Raw genomic sequence first — 20,368 nt, 5'->3', positions numbered from 1 at the left:
GATAAAAAAATAAAACTGATGAAGATAACCACATCCGGCCTCCTTTTGCTAACCCAGAGTATTCTTAATAGTCTTATTGATTTCAGTGAGATTATCCAGAGAGGGCCAGATTCTGTCACTCTTAAACATACCCTTACTCCCATTAAATAGTACCTTCCTTCATGAATATACTCATTGGTTTCAATAAAAAGAACAGGAGTACTTGTGGCACCTTAGAGACTAACAAATTTATTTAAGCATAAGCTTTCGTGGGCTACAGCCCACTTCTTCGGATGCATGGAATGGAACATATATCGAGGATATATATATACACATACAGAGAGCGTGAAAAGGTGGGAGTTGTCTTACCAACTCTGAGAGGCCAATTAGGTAAGGAAAAAACACTTTAAAAGTGATAATCAAGATAGCCCTGTACAGACAGTTTGATAAGAAGGTGAGAATACTTACAAGGAGAGATAGATTCAATGTTTGTAATGGATCAGCCATTCCCAGTCCCCATTCAAACCTAAGTTGATTGTATCTAGTTTGCATATCAATTCCAGCTCAGCAGTTTCTCGTTGGAGTCTGTTTTTGAAGCTTTTCTGTTGCAAAATTGCCACCCACAGGTCTGTCATTGAATGACCAGACAGGTTAAAGTGTTCTCCTATTGGTTTTTGAGTGTTATGATTCCTGATGTCAGACTTGTGTCCATTAATTCTTTTGCGTACAGACTGTCCGGTTTGGCCAATGTACATGGCAGAGGGGCATTGCTGGCACACGATGGCATATATCACATCGGTAGATGTGCAGGTGAATGAGCCCCTGATGGTGTGGCTGATGTGATTAGGTCCTATGATGATGTCACATGAATAGATATGTGGACAGAGTTGGCATCGGGCTTTGTTGCAAGGATAGGTTCCTGGGTTAGTGTTTTTGTTCAGTGATGTGTGGTTGCTGGTGAGTATTTGCTTCAGGTTGGGGGGTTATCTGTAAGCGAGGACAGGTCTGTCCCCCAAGATCTGTGAGAGTGAGGGATCATCTTTCAGGATAGGTTGTAGATCTTTGATGATGCGCTGGAGAGGTTTTAGTTGGGGGCTGAAGGTGACAGCTAGTGGTGTTCTGTTATTTTCTTTGTTGGGCCTGTCTTGTAGGAGGTGACTTCTGGGTACTTGTCTGGCTCTGTCAATCTGTTTTTTCACTTCAGCAGGTGGGTATTGTAGTTTTAAGAATGATTGATAGAGATCTTGTAGGTGCTTGTCTCTGTCTGAGGGATTGGAGCAAATGCACTTGTATCTTAGAGCTTGGCTGTAGACAATGGATCATTTGGTGTGTCCTGGATGGAAGCTGGAGGCATGTAAGTAATTATAGCGGTCAGTAGGTTTCCGGTATAGGGTGGTATTTATGTGACCATCGCTTATTAGCACAGTAGTGTCCAGGAAATGGACTGCTTCTGTGGATTGATCTAGGCTGAGGTTGATGGTGGGATGGAAATTATTGAAATCATGGTGGAATTCCTCAAGGGCTTCTTTTCCATGGTTCCAGATGATGAAGATGTCATCAATATAGCGCAAGTAGAGTAGGGGCGTTAGGGGACGAGAGCTAAGGAAGCGCTGTTCAAAATCATCTAGGGATGGAGAATTACATAACAAGATTAAGGGTGGCAGAATTGGGTCCTAAATCAGGGTTTCTCAAACAGGGGTCACCACTTGTGTAGGGAAAGCCCCTGGCGGGCCGGGCCGGTGTGTTTACCTGCCCAGTCCGCAGGTCCGGCCAATCATGGCTCCCACTGGCCGCGGATCGCTGCTCCGGGCCAATGGGAGCTGCTGGAAGTGGTGGCCAGTAAGTCCCTCAGCCCGCAGTGCTTCCAGCAGCTCCCATTATCCCAGAGTTGTGAACTGCGGCCAGTGGGAGCCGTGATCAGCTGGACCTGCGGATGGGGCAGGTAAACACACCAGCCCGGCCCGCCAGGGGCTTTCTCTACACAAGCGGCGACGCCTGTTTGAGAAACCCTATCTTAAATGAACAAACACACTTTTAGAAGAACAAATTCATTTTTTTATAGCACCTTTAGTGCAATCAGGGGTTAGTGGGTCAGGATGATCAAACAAAACAAAGCCATTTGAAGATAGTGCCTCGCTAAATGCCACATACACAGGGAAGAGTTGACAAGGGAGTAAATTTCTGAAACAATGGCCAAAATTTCCAAACCTGGCTGCTGACCCTAAGTGGCTGATTTTCAGGGGTGTGAAGCACTCTGCAACCCCACTTGGAAGTCAATGGGGTTAGCAGAGTACTTCTTAGAATCAGGCCACTTCTATTGGCTTTATGATGTAAATATATACTATGTACTCCTTGCACCAGCTAGTTGAGTCCTGTGAATCTCACTCTGTAATGTTTTATCATTATGGAAGATTTATTGCCCTCTAATAATAAACTTACCTTTTATTAATAAGTTCCTTACCACTTTTGCCATGCTGTGTTGATTAGAAACAATTTGCAAAATACTGAGTGGAACTCAGAAGGGTGAGTAACTATGATTTTATGATCCTTTTAATCAAGGATGGGGAAACAGCTGCATATCTCCTTGGAAAATGGGAAAGTAAAGATGCAGGCCTTGTCTACACTTCTGTGGTAAATTGACCTAAGTTACACTACTCCAGCTACATGAATAACGTCTGATGTTTGTTTATGAGAAGGTCATGCTAGACAGTATCAAAAGCCTTACTAAAGTCAAGATATACCACATCTACCACTTTCCCCCTAACCAAAAGACTTGTTAACCTGTCAAAGAAAGCTATTCGGTTGGTTTGACATGATTTGTTCTTGACAAATCCATGCTGTTACTTATCACCTTATTATCTTATAGGTGTTTGCAAACTGATTGTTTAATTATTTGTTCCATTATCTTTCCTGGTACTGAAATTAAGCTGACTGGTTGTAATTCCCTGGGTTGTCCTTATTCCCCTTTTTATAGATTGGCACTATATTTTCCCATTTCCAGTCCTCTGGAATCTCTCCCATTTTCCATGACTTTTCAAAGATAATAGCTATTGGCTCAGATATCTCCTCACTCAGCCTCCTGAGTATTTTAGGAAGTATTTCATCAGGCCCTGGTGACTTGAAGACATCTAACATATCTAAATCATTTTTAACTTGTTCTTTCCATATTTTAGCCTCTGATCCTACCTCATTTTCACTGGCATTCAATATTTTGGTGAAATTTGAAACAAAAAAGTCATTTAGCACTTGTGCCATTTCCACATTTTCTGTTAGTGTTTTTCCCCACTCATTGAGTAACAGGCCAACCCGGGTCCTTCGTTTTCCTTTTGCTTCTAATGCATTTGTAGAATGTTTTCTTGTTATCCTTTATATCTTTAGCTAGTTTAATCTCATTTTGTGCCTTGGCCTTTTTAATTTTGTCCCTACATATTGTGTTATTTGTTTATATTCATCCTTTGTAATTTGACCTAGTTTCTATTTTTTTATTTGTTTTTATTTTTATTTTTTTGGTAGGACTCTATTTCAGATCATTAAAGATCTCCTGGATAAGTCAGGGTGGTCTCTTCCTATACTTCCTAGCTTTCCTATGCAGTTGGATAGTTTGCTCTTGTTCCCTTAATAATGTCTCTTTGAAAAACTGTTTTTCCACTTTGCTTCCCATGGGATCTTACCTACCAGCTCTCTGAGTTTGCTAAAGTCTCCGTTGTTGAAATCCATTATCTTTATTGTGCTGTACTCCCTCCTACCATTCCTTAGAATCATGAATACTTTCATGATCACTTTCACCCAAGCTGCCTTCCACTTCCAAATTCTCAACCAGCTCCTCCCTATTTATCAAAAATGAATCTAGAACAGCCTCTCCCCTAGTAGCTTTCTCCACTTTCTGAAATAAAAAAAATTATCTCCAGTACAGTCCAAGAACTTGTTGGATAATCTGTGCCCTGCTTTGTTATGTTCCCAACAGATGTCTGGATAGTTGAAGTCCCCCATCACCACCAAGTCCTGTACTTTGGATGATTTTGTTAGTTGTTTTAAAAAAAGCCTCATCCACGTCTTCTACCTGGTTAGGTGGTCTACAGTAGACCCATACCATGACATCACCCTTGTTTTTGACTCATTTTATCCTTACCCAGAAACTTTAAACAAGTCTGTCTCCTATCTCAATCTCAGTCCAAGGGCTAGTCTACACTTACCTGCCGGGTCGACGCGGTGAGTTCGACTTCTCGGAGTTCGAACTATCGCGTCTAATCTAGACGCGATAGTTCGAACTCCCCGCGCGCTCCGGTCGACTCTGGTACTCCACCACTGCAAACGGCGGTGGCGGAGTCGACCTTGGAGCCGTGGACTTCGATCCCGCGGCGTCTGGACGGGTGAGTAGTTCGAACTAGGGTACTTCAAGTTCAGCTACTCTATTCACGTAGCTGAACTTGCGTATCCTAGTTCGACCCCCGCCCTTAGTGTAGACCTGCCCCAAGTGTATACATTTTTGATATATAAGGCAACATCTCTTCCCTTTTTCCTTGCCTGTCCTTTCTGAGCAAGCTGTATCCTTCTATACCAATATTCCAGTCATGTGTATTATCCCACCAAGTCTCTGTGATGTCAACTGTGTAATAGTTGTGTTTATTAACTAGCATTTCTAGTTCTTTCTTCTTATTCCTCATACTTCTTGCATTGGTATAGAGACAGCTAAGATACTGATTTGATTTTCCCCCTATGTTCTCTCTTGTCTCTCCCTTATCCCGTCTAAAACAGCCCTTATCCTTGCTACATATTAGAGAACAAAATAATGTATTTTTACTCTGGAGAAGGTGGATATGTTTGTGCGCCACTTAACCAGTGAGGTTGAGATGGAAGCAGAGGACCTAGATGTTAACTCTCATGGTAGTCAGGAAAAAGTGGTTTTTAAGGGGAGATAGTTATACTTTGCTGATACTAGCTAATGTGTGCATCAGCTGTACAAATTGCTGTAACAGTTCTCTCTTTCTTGTGTGCCCTTGACATCCAGGGCCTTTCCCATAGCAGGTTATTCACACTGCCTGGAGAGGTGGAGTGCTGGGTTGGTATAGGTGGGACTCACGGGCTGTGTCTCCTCTACTCTATCTGAGACTGATACAAAGATTAGCAGGAGGGGAGCCTGGTAGAGCTGCTGCAGGGTTGCATTTAATAACTGGGCTATTGGGGTCATTGCAGTGTGTTCTGCCTGGTGCTGTCCCTCTCCCTCAGACACACACATCTGTTTTTGGGTGGGGTTGTTCCCCATATCAATTCCTAAGGGTACGTCTTCACAACCCGCCATATCGGCGGGTAGCAATCGATTTCTCAGAGTTCGATATATCGCGTCTCATCTAGACACGATATATCGAACTCCGAACGCGTTCCTGTCGACTCTGGAACTCCACCACCGTGAACGGCGGTGGCGGAGTAGACGGGGGAGCCACGTACGTCGATCCCGCGCCGTGAGGACGGGTAAGTAGTTCGAACTAAGGTAGTTCGCCTTCAGCTACGCTATTCGTATAGCTGAAGTTGCGTACCTTAGTTCGACCCCCCCCCCCAGTGTAGACCAGGCCTAAGGCTTCTCCAGATTCCAATGGGGGTGGAGTCACCAGTGCTTCTCCCTACACCTCTTTCCCACTCTTTCCCATTCTGGGAACTATTTCTCCCTGGACTTACAAACTGCTCCTGGTTTCAGAGATGAAGGGGGCAGCTCACAAGTGCTCCTACCACACTGCCTATTCCTCTCTCGTTTTGGGTGCATGGGGAGGGGTGGGATTGAGATGAGTTACTCCCCTAAGGAATAGTAGATGCTTCCCCTCTTCTCACACCCAGGAGTAGAGGGGGGAGCAGGGAAAAGGCAAACCTACCTCCAGATATCTTAGGTCTGGTGCAGCCTCTGCAGGAAGTCTCCACTGCCGCAGCTGGCCCCTCACATAGCTCAGTGATATAGGCATCTATCTGGGCAGAGCTTTAACCTGCAATCCAGAATAAAAGGAAAAGTTGATCACTCTGTGCTCCTAAACATATAAAATAAAATCAAGAATGGCCATTTACTCACCCTGACACTCATTTTTACAGAATATTATATATATACACATACAAACACACACACAAGTGAAGACATAAATGAAAAAAAAAGACAAAAAGGTAAAAAATTTCAAAAGCACCTAACTGATTTAGAACCCCAAATCCCTTTTTCAAAAGGGGCCTAAACCTTACTGAAAGACATTGGGATCTGGGCTTCTAAATCACATAGGAACTTTTGAAAAGGTTACCAAAAGCACTACTGTCTTTCAACTAAAGTTTTCTCTCTGGTTCTCACTCCCAGGAGGAAAAGTTACATGTTTGGATTTTGAAATGTTTTAAGTAAAATTGATACGCGTTGTGCTGCCATGTTGTCATAGGTTTATTCCCCACTTTGAACTTTAGCGTCCACCAGATGGGGACCTGCATGGACTCCTCTAAACTTAAATCCTAGTTTAGATCTGGTTATGCTGCCACCAGCTAGAAATTCCAGTGTCTAGCACACTCCCTGTTCCCCCAAAACTTTCCCTGGGGAACACAGACCCAAACTCCTTGGATCTTAACACAAAGGGAAATAGCCCATTCCCCCACCTCCCCCTCTCTTAGCCATTGGGAGAGATCACCTTGATTCAAACTCCTTGAATCAAACAAAGAGGGATTCCCTTCCCACGCCCCTTCCTCTTCCCCTGAGATTCCAAACAAGGGAAGAAATCAATCAGGTTCTAAAAAGAAAAGATTTTATTAAAAGAAAGAAAGAAAGTACACTATCTCTGTAATACCAGAATGAAAAATATTACAGGGTCTAACTTATAAACCAAGAGGGACTTCCCCCCCCTCCTTTCTCAGAATAATCAAAATAACAGCAAACAGACATAAAGATATTTCTCCAGCAAACACACATTTGCAAATACAGAAATTAATTATAAGACTAATCCGCCTTACTAATACTCACTATACTGAATAGAAGAAAATACTTCAGGAAACTTGGAGAGCCTGGATATATGTCTGGCCCCTCTTAGATCCAAAGAGAGAACACCCCCCAAACAAAGAACACAAACAAAGACTTCCCTCCACAGAGATTTGAAATTATCTAGTCCCTTGATTGGTCCTCTGGTCAGGTGTCCATCAGGTTACTGAGCTTGTTAACCCTTTACAGGTAAAAGAGACCTTAACCCTTAACTATCTGTTTATGACACATGTGGTAAAATAAGGTCAAAGAAGTGAGTTTTGCATTTGGAAAATGGCGAGGTTTGTTTGTGGTCATTTCAGTTCCTGCAGTAGTGAATTTCACAGTCTCATACCAGCCATCTCGAAAGCTCTGTCTCCTGCACGCTAGCTTCATTCTTGTGACAGACAGTTCCTAAGGAGCAGGGCTATTAAGGTACTGGAGGGTTAGATGGTACCTAAAATAATCTGTCCATTCAGAGCCTCAATAAGGAATAAAACCTAAAATTTGACTCAATGTTCTATAGTGAGCTAGCAGACTGAGCAGAGCATAGTGTTTACTTGCTCTTGGTAACTCATATTGTTGCTTTGTAGCTTTTTTAGGGCTAATTCTTTCAATCCCAAGGTAAATTGAATTACAATAACATTTTCATGAGGTACTGGAGGTGTGCATGATTGAGATCAGCTCATTACTAGGAAGAAGGGGATGAAGTCTTCACTTCCTAAATTGTTTCTTATGGAGGCTGCTATTTGTAAGACCAGACCCAGTCTAGAAATCTAGAAAGATGTGTAACCTGAAGATTGACTTGAAGATTTGTATACTTATGTACTCAGCTGAAGAAGAGAGCAGCATGAGGGCAATCTCCTTGAAGGGTTTTTCTCTGTCTACAAGCATAACCTCTGTCTTGCTTGGGTTTAGCTTCAGTTTACTCCTCCTAATCAACCTGCTGATCTCAGCTGGGCACCAGGATAGCAAGCTGATACTGTAGATTGTGAACAGTTGAGTATAAGCTGTATATGATTAGCTACTGAGCCCATGAAATCTCACCCTTTCACCTGTATTTAGTAGCTGAATGTAACAGTCTGATTCAGAATTGCACTGCATTTTGTGTAGTCATTTACACTAGTTTTTACAGTGAGCGTGTAAGGCTACTGTTCTGATTTGATAGCATGTTACATCCTTTTTGCACTCATTTTGCACTGGGATAAGTGACCACATAAAGTGTAGGGCAGCAGCAAATGGGTCCTAGGCATTTTGGTTTGAGATTTATTTATTTAGGTCTAGATTATATTTTGCCTTTCTATAGGTTTGCTAAGTAATATCCAGATCAACAAAAATAAAGTGATAGAAAAATGAAGTCAATAGTATCATTGAGACATATCCACATCAGAAAGTGCCACACTATCAAATATAGCTGGCAGTCTTTGTGCTAGAGTAATCAGTCTGGACTAGCAAAAGGTACGGTACTGACAGTTAGGATTGAGGAGCCTTCACGGAGATATGTGAAGTTTCGTATATTGCCCGCATATTCAGCAACTACATCCAGAGCTATTGGTTTCTCACATACATGAGTACTGCATTCATGCTTATGAATTTAGGGTCAGATTCTAAACCCCTTACTCACAGTAAGCTATGTCTGTAATGCAGCTGGGCGCACGCTTCCAAGAAAGGGTGCACAAACGTGATAGCTCTGCTCAAGCTAACATGCCAAAAATACTGCAATGTAGCCAGAGGTAGCATGAGCAGTTGCTTGGGTTGGGAAGGATGCACCCAGGGAATTTGGACAGGTTTGCACTCAGCTCGGACTAACTGCCACCCATGCTACCTCCAGCTACACTGCTATTTTTAGCACATAGCTCAAGCAGAGCTAATGTGTGTCGGTCTAGCTGTGCTGGAAAGCACACTTCCAACTGCAGTACAGACAGACCCTAGGTTATTCCTTGAGTGATCCAGTTGGCAATGGGATTACTCATGGACTAAGCTACCATTTGACATGAGCAAAAGTATCAGAATTTAGTCTTTTAACGTATACAATTATTTTATTGTTCATATACTTGGAGTGTTTACTAGAATCATGTGAATAATGAATTTTTTTAGTTCACTGTGAGTTCAAAAAATTAGATTAAAGAAATCATTTTGGATCAAGTTGAATGTTAATTTTTTCAAAATTTTTAGCAAATCAAAAAGTACTAACAATTAATTTTAGATCACCCTTGACCAAAATGAAATGTTCCATTTCAGTTTTGAGCATTTCATCTTTTTTTAAAAAATTGTTTTTCATAATACTGAAGGAAATTTCAAAACAAAAAGTCATTTGAATTAAAAAAGCAAAAATATTTCACTTAAAATGGTGAAACAAAATGTTTTAGTTTTTCTGGAATTTTGTTTGTCTGAAACAATTTGTTGAAAACATCACAAATTCATGAAATAACAAATGCAGATTCATCAACACTGTGTTCGTGACAAAAACTGTGTCCACACGAATTTCACCCAGTTTTAGTCTTTATTTTATTAACAATTAGTTTAAAACTATTCAGTGGTGCATGAAATCATTCCTGCACACATTTTTAATGTTAATATATTTTCATGTTTTTGTTAGTAAACAATCAATGCATACATGCTTAAAGTAAACTCCATTGGTAACACAACTTTCCTATCCACGCTTCCTTACGAGGGTTTGAAGAGATCATAGCTTTAACTTGCTTTAAATTTGCTACTCCTCTAACATGAACTAAATTTAAAGGAAAAGACAAATAAAGCTTCCATACTTATATACACCTGATCATTTGCCACCATGTTTTCCATTGCTTACTCACTGAGTTGAATAGGAAACACCAGTAAATTGTAGTGTCTCAAATTATCAAATGAGTTTGACACAGGTGGCTCTGTAATTTAGATACAGCCATAAAAACGTTTACCTGGAAGTAGTTATGGCTTAGAATGCACTTGAAAGTTGCATGCAAGCTGACCTGAGGATGCAACCCTCTCTCTAAATGTTGCATTGGGCTATAGCCTGACATTAAAGCACATTTTATCTGCTCTTCCAAAGACAAACTTTTACTTTACATTTCATAGAATTGCTTGGGTGTTAGGAACTAAAACAAAAGATACACCTTGGGTTAAAGCTAATCTAAGAAGACTTCAGAATCTAGTGCTGGAACATGGTAATGGCTTACTGAAAAACAAATTGAAGAGAAAAGCTTTTAAAAAAAGAGAGAGAGACCCAGTGACCCAACCCTGACCCAAGTGCTGAATGGACTTGGAACACTAGTGAAATCCTGATGGAAGGATGAGGAAGGAACAACTGCCCCCCTGAGCAGGCACCTCAGAGCAACTTTGCAACCACCCCAACATGACCCTTGCACGAGAGAGAAAATCTGCTCCACTCACAAACATTGCAACTGGGAGATCATTGGGGAGTGCCTTCCTCAACATATGGAGAGTGGGTTCTCCCCAGCTGAGTAACACCAGAGAAAACCGAGGGACTGACTGCTCCCCTCTTCCCTGGAGCACAATATAGTAGAGCAGTTCAGGTGGCAACACGAGCCCATCAGTCAGAAGATACAATTTCCCTAGGAAGGGCTATTGGAAAATGGGAACAGCAGAGACATCCATCTCTCCTTCATGCACAAACATCTGTTTGCAGTAAACAGAGATCCCTCCCCCCCCCACACACATCTGCATATCCCTCTTCCTCCAGATAGCAGGAGGCTTTGTGACAGTTAGTATCAACCCAGGTTTGCAGTAGCCCCCACAGGCCCTGTGCAGGACATGCAGAGTCGGATGTATGGAGAGCCAGTCACAGGGCACTCCTCAGTGCTGGAAGGGGAGCTCCAAAAGAAAGGGATGGGTTTGTTATATTTTAATGTGTTGGAACACCTTCACTTAACCTAGGAATAACTATATCAATATAGTTGTTTTTTGTAATCATATTCCTGAGAACAGTATTGAGTCTCAGTCGTTAAAACATACGTCCAGATCACTGAGTCATTCTGGGAGCAACTAAACTTACTGCCAGTCCCTCTCATCACTTTTACCTGTCAGTGCCACAGCAGTACTGATTCTTGAGCCAAAAGCATTAAACACGTCAGGGAGGCTACTGTGTGGATCTGCTGGTAGAGACCACCGAGAAACTGAAAGACTCCAAATAAAATACTTAAAATATGACATTCAAAATCTAGGAAAGATGAATATTGGAAATGGAGGTAGCAGTTGCAACAAGTGAAATTACTGTCAAGGGAGATGTAATAAAAGCATAAACAGGTAAAAAAAAGTGTGTGGGGGGGCAAACATTCTGGTCTTAAAAGCAACAAAGTTAGGGGCTGAATTAGGAACAGAGATAGCAAAGTAACCACCATTGACAAAACAGAACTTCTTTTTATATCCAGAAGGAAGGATTTCAGTCTTGAAGCAATGACTAATAAGTTATGTTGTAGCCAGAACCTGAGAGAGCCAATGAAAGCAGACAGAATGATCAGAGAATGAGCTGGTGAGATCTAGGCTCAAGCAAACAAGGAGATATCCTAGCCTTTTAGTAATTCAGCCTTTTGGCAATTACCTGATGATAGGTCCAAAAGAAATTTCTACAGCCGGTTCCAGAAATGAAAAAGAAGAATCAGCAGAGAAGAAACTCCTTCTTGGACAAGATGCTCAAGGAGGACAGATAGAGCCACAATGAGATGAAGAAGGTTGAGAAGGGTCTGTGATTATACACAAAGGGAAAGTCATAACTGGATGTAAATCTTGACACTTCAATGTATTAATACAGTGCTATACTTGGTTCAGTAGCATTGTTCTGTAATTCAAGCCATGTAATTGCATATATCAGTAGTACACTTGGTCACACAATAGGATGATTCATCTGGTTCTTCATAATAGCCCAAAAGGAATTCACCTACTTCATTTCAGAAACCTTTATTGTTGTCTTTAGATGTCTGTATGGTATCAGATAGGGAGAATCACTTTGTGACAGATTTATGTTACTAATCTGCCTGGGGCTTCAGGTAATCAGGCTGAGGCTGCCCGATCTTTAGGGGAGGAGATGAACAGGGCCAGCTTTAAGCTGATTCCCACGATTCCCCGGAATCAGGCCCCGCGCCTAAGAGGGCACCACGCCTGCGCCTAAGAGGGCACGACACCTTAGGTGTCTTAATTTTTTATTTTTTTTTACTCACCTGGTGGCGGGGGGAGGTCCACTCTGGGTCTTTGGCAGCATTTCAGCAGCGGGGGGTCCTTTGGTGCCGTGGAATACCCGGAGCGGACCCCCCGCCGCCGAAGTGCTGCTGAAGTGCCGCCAAAGCCCCGGACCACCACCGGGTGTTCAAATTGGGCCCCGCCCTTCATAAAGCTGGTCCTGGAGATGAAGGAGCACACCGAGTGCCTAAGTTTAGAGCTTTATTAACCAAATAACAGCAGTGAGTGCTGGGCGAACTCCACATCACTCAGAGGGAGGAAAAAAGCGTTAGTGCCTGAGCCCTAACCCACTTTCATACTTACTCATGCACAACCCAAGGCTGGCCAAGCCTGGGTGTAATGTAAGAAGAAGGTGTGGGGGGAAGGGTAGATGAGAGTTCTGCCCTGCGCACAGGTCGTCTAGAGTCCGCTGTAAATCTTCGACTTGCTTCAGCTCTCGGGAGGGTTTTAAGCCCTGAGTTCTTCCAGGGGCATTTTCATCCAGGGACCCTCATCCCCCATGCTCTTGGTACCAGTCTGAACCGGCCTTCTGTGGCACCCTTAGTTTCCCCAAAACACACTGGTTTCAGGGTCATGAGACTGTTGTTTTTCCACTCACTGACCTTCCTAATCTTACTAGTTTTGCAACCCCTTCAGTTCTGTCTGGCTCAGTTCTCCTTTCTCATGGCTGGCTGGGGTTGAACTACAGGCTTCTGGCTGTTTGGCAGCAGAGAGCTTGTTTGTGTGAGCTGGCCTTGGACTGCAGTTTCGTTCCTTATCTTTGGGCCCAGCTGGATCATCGAGTTAACCCATTCCTTTCTCTCTTCCTCCCCCTTTGGCCTCTTGTAACCTGCAAAGGAATCTTCCACTCCACACTCACACCTTCAACTCTTCCCAAGATACTTTCCAATGCATATAAAAGCGTTAGCAACATACAACGCTGGTGCTGACCCAGGGGACCCCATGGGGGGCATTTTATTGTGAGAACTTGACTTAAGTATTTCCACTGAGAGTGCCCCCAAAATATTTTCTACAAAGGTTTCAGTGTTGCTCTAACCAGACCTCAATATATTTGTCATACAAGCATCATGAAAAGAGCATAGTCCATGGAAGTAATCCATACCTCATCCCTACAGTGTATTACTGAATGAAAGGTACAGTACATGCTAGTGTTGAGTAGAAGCCAGCTGGATAAAGCAGTAGATGGAAGGGCAGTGTTGAAAATGAAAAAAATTGAAAGTGAAATTACTGTGTGCTCAAGGGAAGAAACAAGAGAAGTATAGTGAGATCTGAATAACGAAATGTTAGAAAGAGATTCCCACAATGGTAAGTATTAGGATCTCACAGCACTTTGTTTACTTTCTACCTCAGTGGCTTGAAATAAGGATTGTGCATTCAGGTCATGGGGAAGGAGGTCTAGTCAATGCAATGGAAGAGGGAAACAAAATTCAGAGCTAATCATAGGCAGATTACATGACTAAGTAGGCGTTTTATGGCATTCAGTGTTTTTATAATTAGGGACTAAAAACATGCCAAGGGAATAAGTGTACTCTCAGAGGTGATACGCTACATAGAGTCAATTTAAGTGCCTGCCCTTTCCCTTGGGACTCAGGGCTCTACAGGTCTGTGGAAACTTTTCCCAGTGAAAGAGCCTTACACAGTTGTGCTCTAAACATCTATTTATTAGCAACACACACAGAATACATATACCAAGCAAATCTCTTATGCACCCCTCTCCCAACATACAGACAAATTTCACCTGATGGCCAGTCAGGATTCATTCATCGGGAGTTCCCAACAATGCCTCTGCATGTCACGGTCATGCAGAGGGGTCAGAGTTCTAGCAGCTTGATGTTTCACTGCAGTGCGGAATTAGTTCCAAAATAGCATTGTTTTTCATTTACATTATATAGGTAAAATTAGCTAGCTCCTTCAAATTTACTAAACCTATCACATTATACCAAATTCCTAAATACAATTTTTAACCAATTACACACTGGCACCTATGTGTCCTCCTTCCTGCCCAAGTTTTTTTACATATTATCTTTCATGCCCAAATTGTAACTTAGTTGTGACCTTCTCTTTTTGTCCAGATGGTCAGCATAAAACGCTGGTCAGAGCTTATTTTACCATTTGTTGAATCTCTTTCTGTATCCTCCCTAATTTCCCAGCATTTTTACATTGGTGGTGATAACTCTTGTTAGGGACAATCCTGAGGTGGGGGTGCTTTATCAGCAGCAGAACATTCCCTTTTTTCAATTTTAGTAGTTAACTCCTTGAGTTTCGCCCGAGGCTGGTTTAATATGGGGGAGGGGAAGGGGGAAACGTTGATCAGGTCTCAGGCCTACAACATGAGACAGGAAAAGGGTACCAAGATACTGCAGGGTAAGGAGACAGAGATATGAAAGGGAAAGATGATAAATAAAACTGAAGTACATAGCTATTTGGGGATAGGTACTTACTACTATTTTAGCAAAAAGAGGAGTAGAATGGAAATAACCTCCTTTCTGCCCATCCACAAAGTGATGATGAAGAATTTCTGATGGCTGAATCAAGAGTAATACCATCTATAACAGTGTTTCTCAAAGTGGGGTCACCGCTTGTGTAGGGAAAGCCCCTGGCGGGGCAAGCCAGTTTGTTTACCTGCCCCATCTGCAGGTCCAGCCAATCGCAGCTCCCACTGGCTGCGTTTCACTGCTCCAGGCCAATGGGAGCTGCTGGAAGCAGCATGGGCTGAGGGACTTACTGGCCACCGCTTCCAGCAGCCCCCACCGGCCTGCAGCAACAAACCGCGGCCAGTGGGAGCCGCGATCGGCCGGACCTGTGAATGGGGCAGGTAAACAAACCAGCCCGGCCCACCAGGGGCTTTCCCTACACAAGCAGCGACCCCAGTTTGAGAAACACTGATCTGTAAGTCACATCCATTATAGCTCAGTCTGGGCATGTGTCTATTTTACCTATAGTAGCCTCACAAAGCCCACATACTACTCATACTACTCATCCCTGAGGTGCTGTACTAAACAAAACATGTCTCATAGCCTTATTAACTCTCACTTGCTTAAAGGAACATACAGCATTTCTTTAATTCATTCTACTTCTACAATGTAATTCATTCTACTTTCACACCATTACACAAAATTCACACACATTTTGTCTTCACTAAGTAAATAACAAACAAACCATTGTTCAGTAGGCATATTTGTAGCTTTGCAGGAAGCAAAAACTAATTCCATTCATATCCTGAAGAAAAACTGCAGTACCACAAAGGCAAATTTTCACCAGTTTGAGAACCAAATCCTTTCTATACTTCACTCCCTTCAAATGTGAAGAATAAAATAACCACCTAAAGTGTGTGTTTTCATGATTTCTGCCTGTGGATTTGTAAATGGCAAATTGCATGTGACGACTTATTATTATCGGGATGTCTTGTTTTGAATACAAGCACCATCACTTATTTACAGCTGCTCAGTCACTTTATCAGCAGCTAGCTTAATTCAGACATGGAAGATAGCAAACAAATAAATACAAATATTGGAAGACATAATTTTCTGTTTTGTTACATACATCATAATGTAAGTGGTTTCTGCCCTATGTGTTTTCTATGTAATCAGTCTGACAAACTCAACCATTTTCTTGTCTAAAAGAAGCATTTAAAATGAATAAATCACAAACTTGATGAAACATTAAAATTTCCTTCTTGTTCATCATGTATAAAGGTACAAAGAGAAGAACATACTTCATTGTTTAGTATATTATTCCTTCTTGTTTTGATAAAAACCTGCTTTTATTTAAGGAAAGACTTTGTTTCAAATACTTATGAGGAAAATGAATAAAATAGGCAAAGGACACATTTCTCTCTGTGACATTTTAGGAGCCATTTATTTAAAATAAACCTATAATATGGGAAAGTTAAAAGGATGTGGAAGCCACTTTTAAAATAAAATTGACAAACACATTTAGGACTTCATGTTACCATCAGATCTGCAATGTAAAGCTGCAAGAGTTGAGTTCCTTTACATTTTTAAGGAGCTCTCAGAAATTCCTTTGGTTAACTCAGGGTCAGTTGGTTTTCTTTCCTCCTGCAAAAAGGGTAACCTCTCACATTGTTCACATCTTCCTTATCTGATATGAAAACCTCATCCAAAAAGGCATTTTTGATCAAAATTTAGTAGACTTAGCAGAAAAAATTGTGACCGAGTTCCTGGGATGGAGCACACTGAGAATACACACTCAGGGCAGACTGCAAGAAAGAGGACAGACAATCCCTAAAAACTGGTGGTTTATTCTATAATTAGATTCACCAAACCAGTAACAAAAGAGCTTCTGTAGCCCACACTGGTTAAACAGAAGCCAAACACAGTCCCCTGTAGCTATTCCAGCCCTTAGCTACCATCCAGACAAACAGGCCTAATATAGTGAGAGGTTACGGGAAATCCTATTCACCATATGTGAAGTTTTAGTAATCCCAAAGGATCAGACATTTACACCCAGGCCAATACATATCTCAAATCTTTACCTAAATATCACACTGTCAGCCAATCCTTAATATATTAACTAAAGACTTTATTAATAAAAAGAAAACAAGAGAGTTACTGAATGGTTAAAGAATCATATACATACAAATGCTTTTCAGTGTTCACAGATCAGGATCATAGCAGTGATGGAATAGACTGCTGGCTTGCAGAAGTCTCTCTGGTGACTTCCAAAAGATTGGAAGGCCCTCAGTCCATAGTTCAAAACACATCTTTTATTTGTAAATCCACAGTCCAGAGAATTGGAGCAGGAATGAGGCAAAGCAGTGATGTCACAGCTTGTAATTTATAGCTCAGCCCAGGTGCAGAGAAAGTTTCTGGCCCAATATGGAGTCCAGGGTCACATGAGCATGAAAAGTCACTGGTAAAAGTCTTAGGAGTCTTAGGTCACATGTCCTCATCTTATGTCCTTGCATGGTTTGTTGAATCACAGGGGTGGCTATTGGCCCCATGCTGTCTAAGACATCCCCAGGAAAGGCCTATTGGGCGGGATGAGTTTCTTCAATGGCCCATTGTGAGCTGAGTGTCCTTAATAGGCCATCAACACATAGCTCTCTAGCCCTGATGTAAATCTACCCAGGCATACAACACATGGTTGAGATACAGATACCTAACCAATATTCAGAACTTCAGATATAAAAATGATGCATGCATATAAACAGTGTTACCATACTTAATATGTTGTAACTTTTCCATTGACACCTTATATGATACAAGATTAGTTGCAACTGTGCAACAGTGGTAGCAACAATGATATAAATGGTCAGCTTCAGACAGTATCACACAAATATATAAAATTATCACCTGTAAAAGGCAATTAGTAAAAGGATTGTGGGGCAGATCTACATTAGGAGCATGACCTTTGAGTCACAAAATCTTCTTGAGTCTCATCACAAAGTCATTGAGAAGGCAGTGACCACTGAGGCTGTACATATGCCTTCATATGAATCTAAAGTTTTGGAGTGAAGCTGACATATGAAACCATAGGCCCAGCCACCACCCAGGTCTTCCTTACAGTCATTGGTGGTGAATGAGAGACCCCACTGCTTCACTTCTGCATTACGCATCGCAGCAATTTCTTGGGTTTTAGACCAAAGTTATCATTTGCATAGGCAACCTCAACTTCTGAGTGTTTCTCATTGTAATCTAAAGTGTGGTTTCCTCCTAAAAAGTGCAGTTGTATAAGTAGCAGTATGGAATTTCCTGTTAACGTCTGTTAATAGCTTCCAATTCAAACATGCACAGCTTACAAGAAAAATTAAAAACAAAACAAAACAAAACCTTCTTTTAGGCAGTCCCGTAAACTCAGCTTGAACTGCAGATTCAATGGTGAGTTGTTTCCAGTTCAGGCATCATCACCCATTGTCTGCAGTTCAGGTGCTGAAACCTGTTTTACTTCTCCGGAGAGCTCATGAGTTGCTCAGATTTGAGTACCCAACACTAGCAGTAGCTTACCTAGTCAATGATCCAGATCTTTAGCTTTACCTTCACTGATTTCAAATGACTTACACTGATTTATATCCACTGAGAATCTGAGAATCCACTGAACCGAACAAATGACTCACTGAGCCCTGGTCTACACACAGCCCCGGGGTCGAACTAGGGTACGCGAATTCAGCTACGTGAATAACGTAGCTGAATTCGAACTACCCTAGTTCGAATGACTTACCCGTCCAGACGCCGCGGAAGCGAACTCCGCGGCTCCAAGGTCGACTCCGCCAACTCCTCCTGCCGCGGTGGAGTACCGGAGTCGACCGCGGCGCTTCCGGAGTTCGAACTATCGCGTCTAGATCAGACGCGATAGTTCGAACTCCGAGAAGTCGAACTCGCCGCGTCGACCCGCGCAGTAAGTATAAACGTACCCTGAGATCAAGTCTTAATAAGAAAGCCTTTTCTTCTTTTCATATGTTCTGCTTCCTCTTCTAAAGCCTGGCCTTTCTGAAAACCAGGAAAATCCACCTTCTCCCTGACTCAGACAGACTCATCAGAGCCCCCTCTAGTGAAATAAGGCAAGCTCTCATCCTTAAAGCCCTGGTCTGCACTCCTGTCAAGGCTGAATCCCTACTCTGTCACTCCAAGTGCAGAAGTGGGGCCCACAAAGATTTTAAAAATTAATACTTGCCACTCCAGGCTTGTATTACATTCCCAAGGTTACAGCTTCTCTCTGACCTTGGCTTGGTAAACACTGCCACAATCCAAATGCAAAAAAAAAACAAAAACAAAAACAAAAACAAAAAACCTTTGAACCCAGGAAGGAGCACATGGAAATTCTTCCCTGTGGGGTACCCTCAAGCCCTTTCACCTCCACCCCCACCCCCACCCCCACCCTCACCCTCTCCAGGGAAGAGCTGAGAAAGAAAACAAAGGAGATTAGCTATGGCTATCAGCTAATCAAACAACATGCACAAATCTTTTAGGACACCAAAAATCCAATCCTGTTCTTTAAAAAGGTAAATGTTATTAAAAACAAAAAGGAATAAAATGCATCTGGAACTTAGGCTTTTTGCTAGATCTTAAAACAAACAATTATAAAAATTAAGCACCCAAAATAGCTTTCTCAAGGGTTCAGCTTAAAGGTAACAAGCAAACAAAAGCATCTGGGGTTAGCACAGAGGAGATCCACAAGCCTTAAAAAGTAAACAGAAATAAACCTGATCACGTCTAGCTAAACATTCTGATCTACTTACACATTTGGGTTGTTAAAAGTAGTTCTAGATATGATCTGATGATTTTCATATCTGGTTCAAACTTTACACAGCATTCCTGCTGCCCTGTCTCTTCATCCCAGAGAGCAACAGACAAAGGAAAAGTTTCTTTCCCATTTTAAAAAGTTGTAGCCTTCCCATTGTCTCTTTTGGTAAGGTGCCCACTCCTTTTCTTTTACCTCTTGTTAACCCTTTACAGGTAAAGCAAGCAGAGAACAGCTACCAAGAGGGATTTTACAGCTAACTGGCTGGCTGAGTGTCCATCAAAGGGAGCTACTCGCCCCTTCATTTATCATAACTCCATTATGCTGTTACTTCTTTTGGGATCTCCTGTCACAGAAGCTAGGGCAGGTCTTTCTTCTGTCTCTAGATTCACTCAATCCAACAGCAAGGAACATGTCAGACATGGATTTTCAGTCCTCAGATAAGATGCATCCGTTTTTGCTGTCCACGTCTACACTAAGGATATATTTCTCACAAGTGGAGTTAGTTTCTCTTGTAGCCAAATTATATAATCCCTTTATTTTGTTCAATCTCTATTTGGTTTGCCTGGACAAGTCTGGATTAAATATTAAATATGCATTGGAACATGGACTCGGGTCTCCCACAGTTTCGGTGAGTTCCCTAACCATAGGGCAGGGGATCTTTCTGACTCTCTCTCTGGCACAAATAATATTGAAATATATTATATAAAGTGAAATAGCTTCAACACTAGAGACCCACCCTAGAATAGCCCACAGCACAATGGTGAGGGTGATCATATGGGGGAGCAACACCCCTGGGTTCAAATTCCTACTAGGTTCATTCTACATCATGCTTAAGAAATATCTCCAAAATCTGGTAAACCAAGGTTCTCAATATTCTTTGTAATGTTCACTCCTTCCTACTTATGATCACATGAACCACCCCGTTCCTGTTTGCATAACATCCCTATGGCAACTACAGAAATTGCTTGTATAGAGAGGTAATGTTAGGAAATTATTTAACATTTTTAGCTGCCTTTTAATGTGATT

At 42.0% G+C, this 20,368-nt stretch overlaps 1 long non-coding RNA gene across 1 annotated transcript; it reads right to left on the bottom strand.

Annotated features, from left to right (window-relative positions):
• Positions 1–1,547: 1,547 nt before the first annotated feature.
• On the bottom strand, positions 1,548–12,687 carry LOC123375416. Its single transcript, XR_006581439.1, has 3 exons — positions 12,443–12,687; positions 5,844–5,951; positions 1,548–1,603 (listed from the first exon to the last, which is right to left on the bottom strand). It is a non-coding gene; the product is annotated as an uncharacterized LOC123375416 (long non-coding RNA).
• Between the last annotated feature and the right edge of the window lie 7,681 nt (positions 12,688–20,368).

This window comes from Mauremys mutica, chromosome 1 (assembly GCF_020497125.1).
Source record: "Mauremys mutica isolate MM-2020 ecotype Southern chromosome 1, ASM2049712v1, whole genome shotgun sequence".
Lineage (NCBI taxonomy): Eukaryota > Metazoa > Chordata > Testudines > Geoemydidae > Mauremys > Mauremys mutica.
The sequence above is the reverse complement of the archived record's forward strand: the minus strand, read 5'-3'. Positions and strand labels throughout refer to the sequence as shown.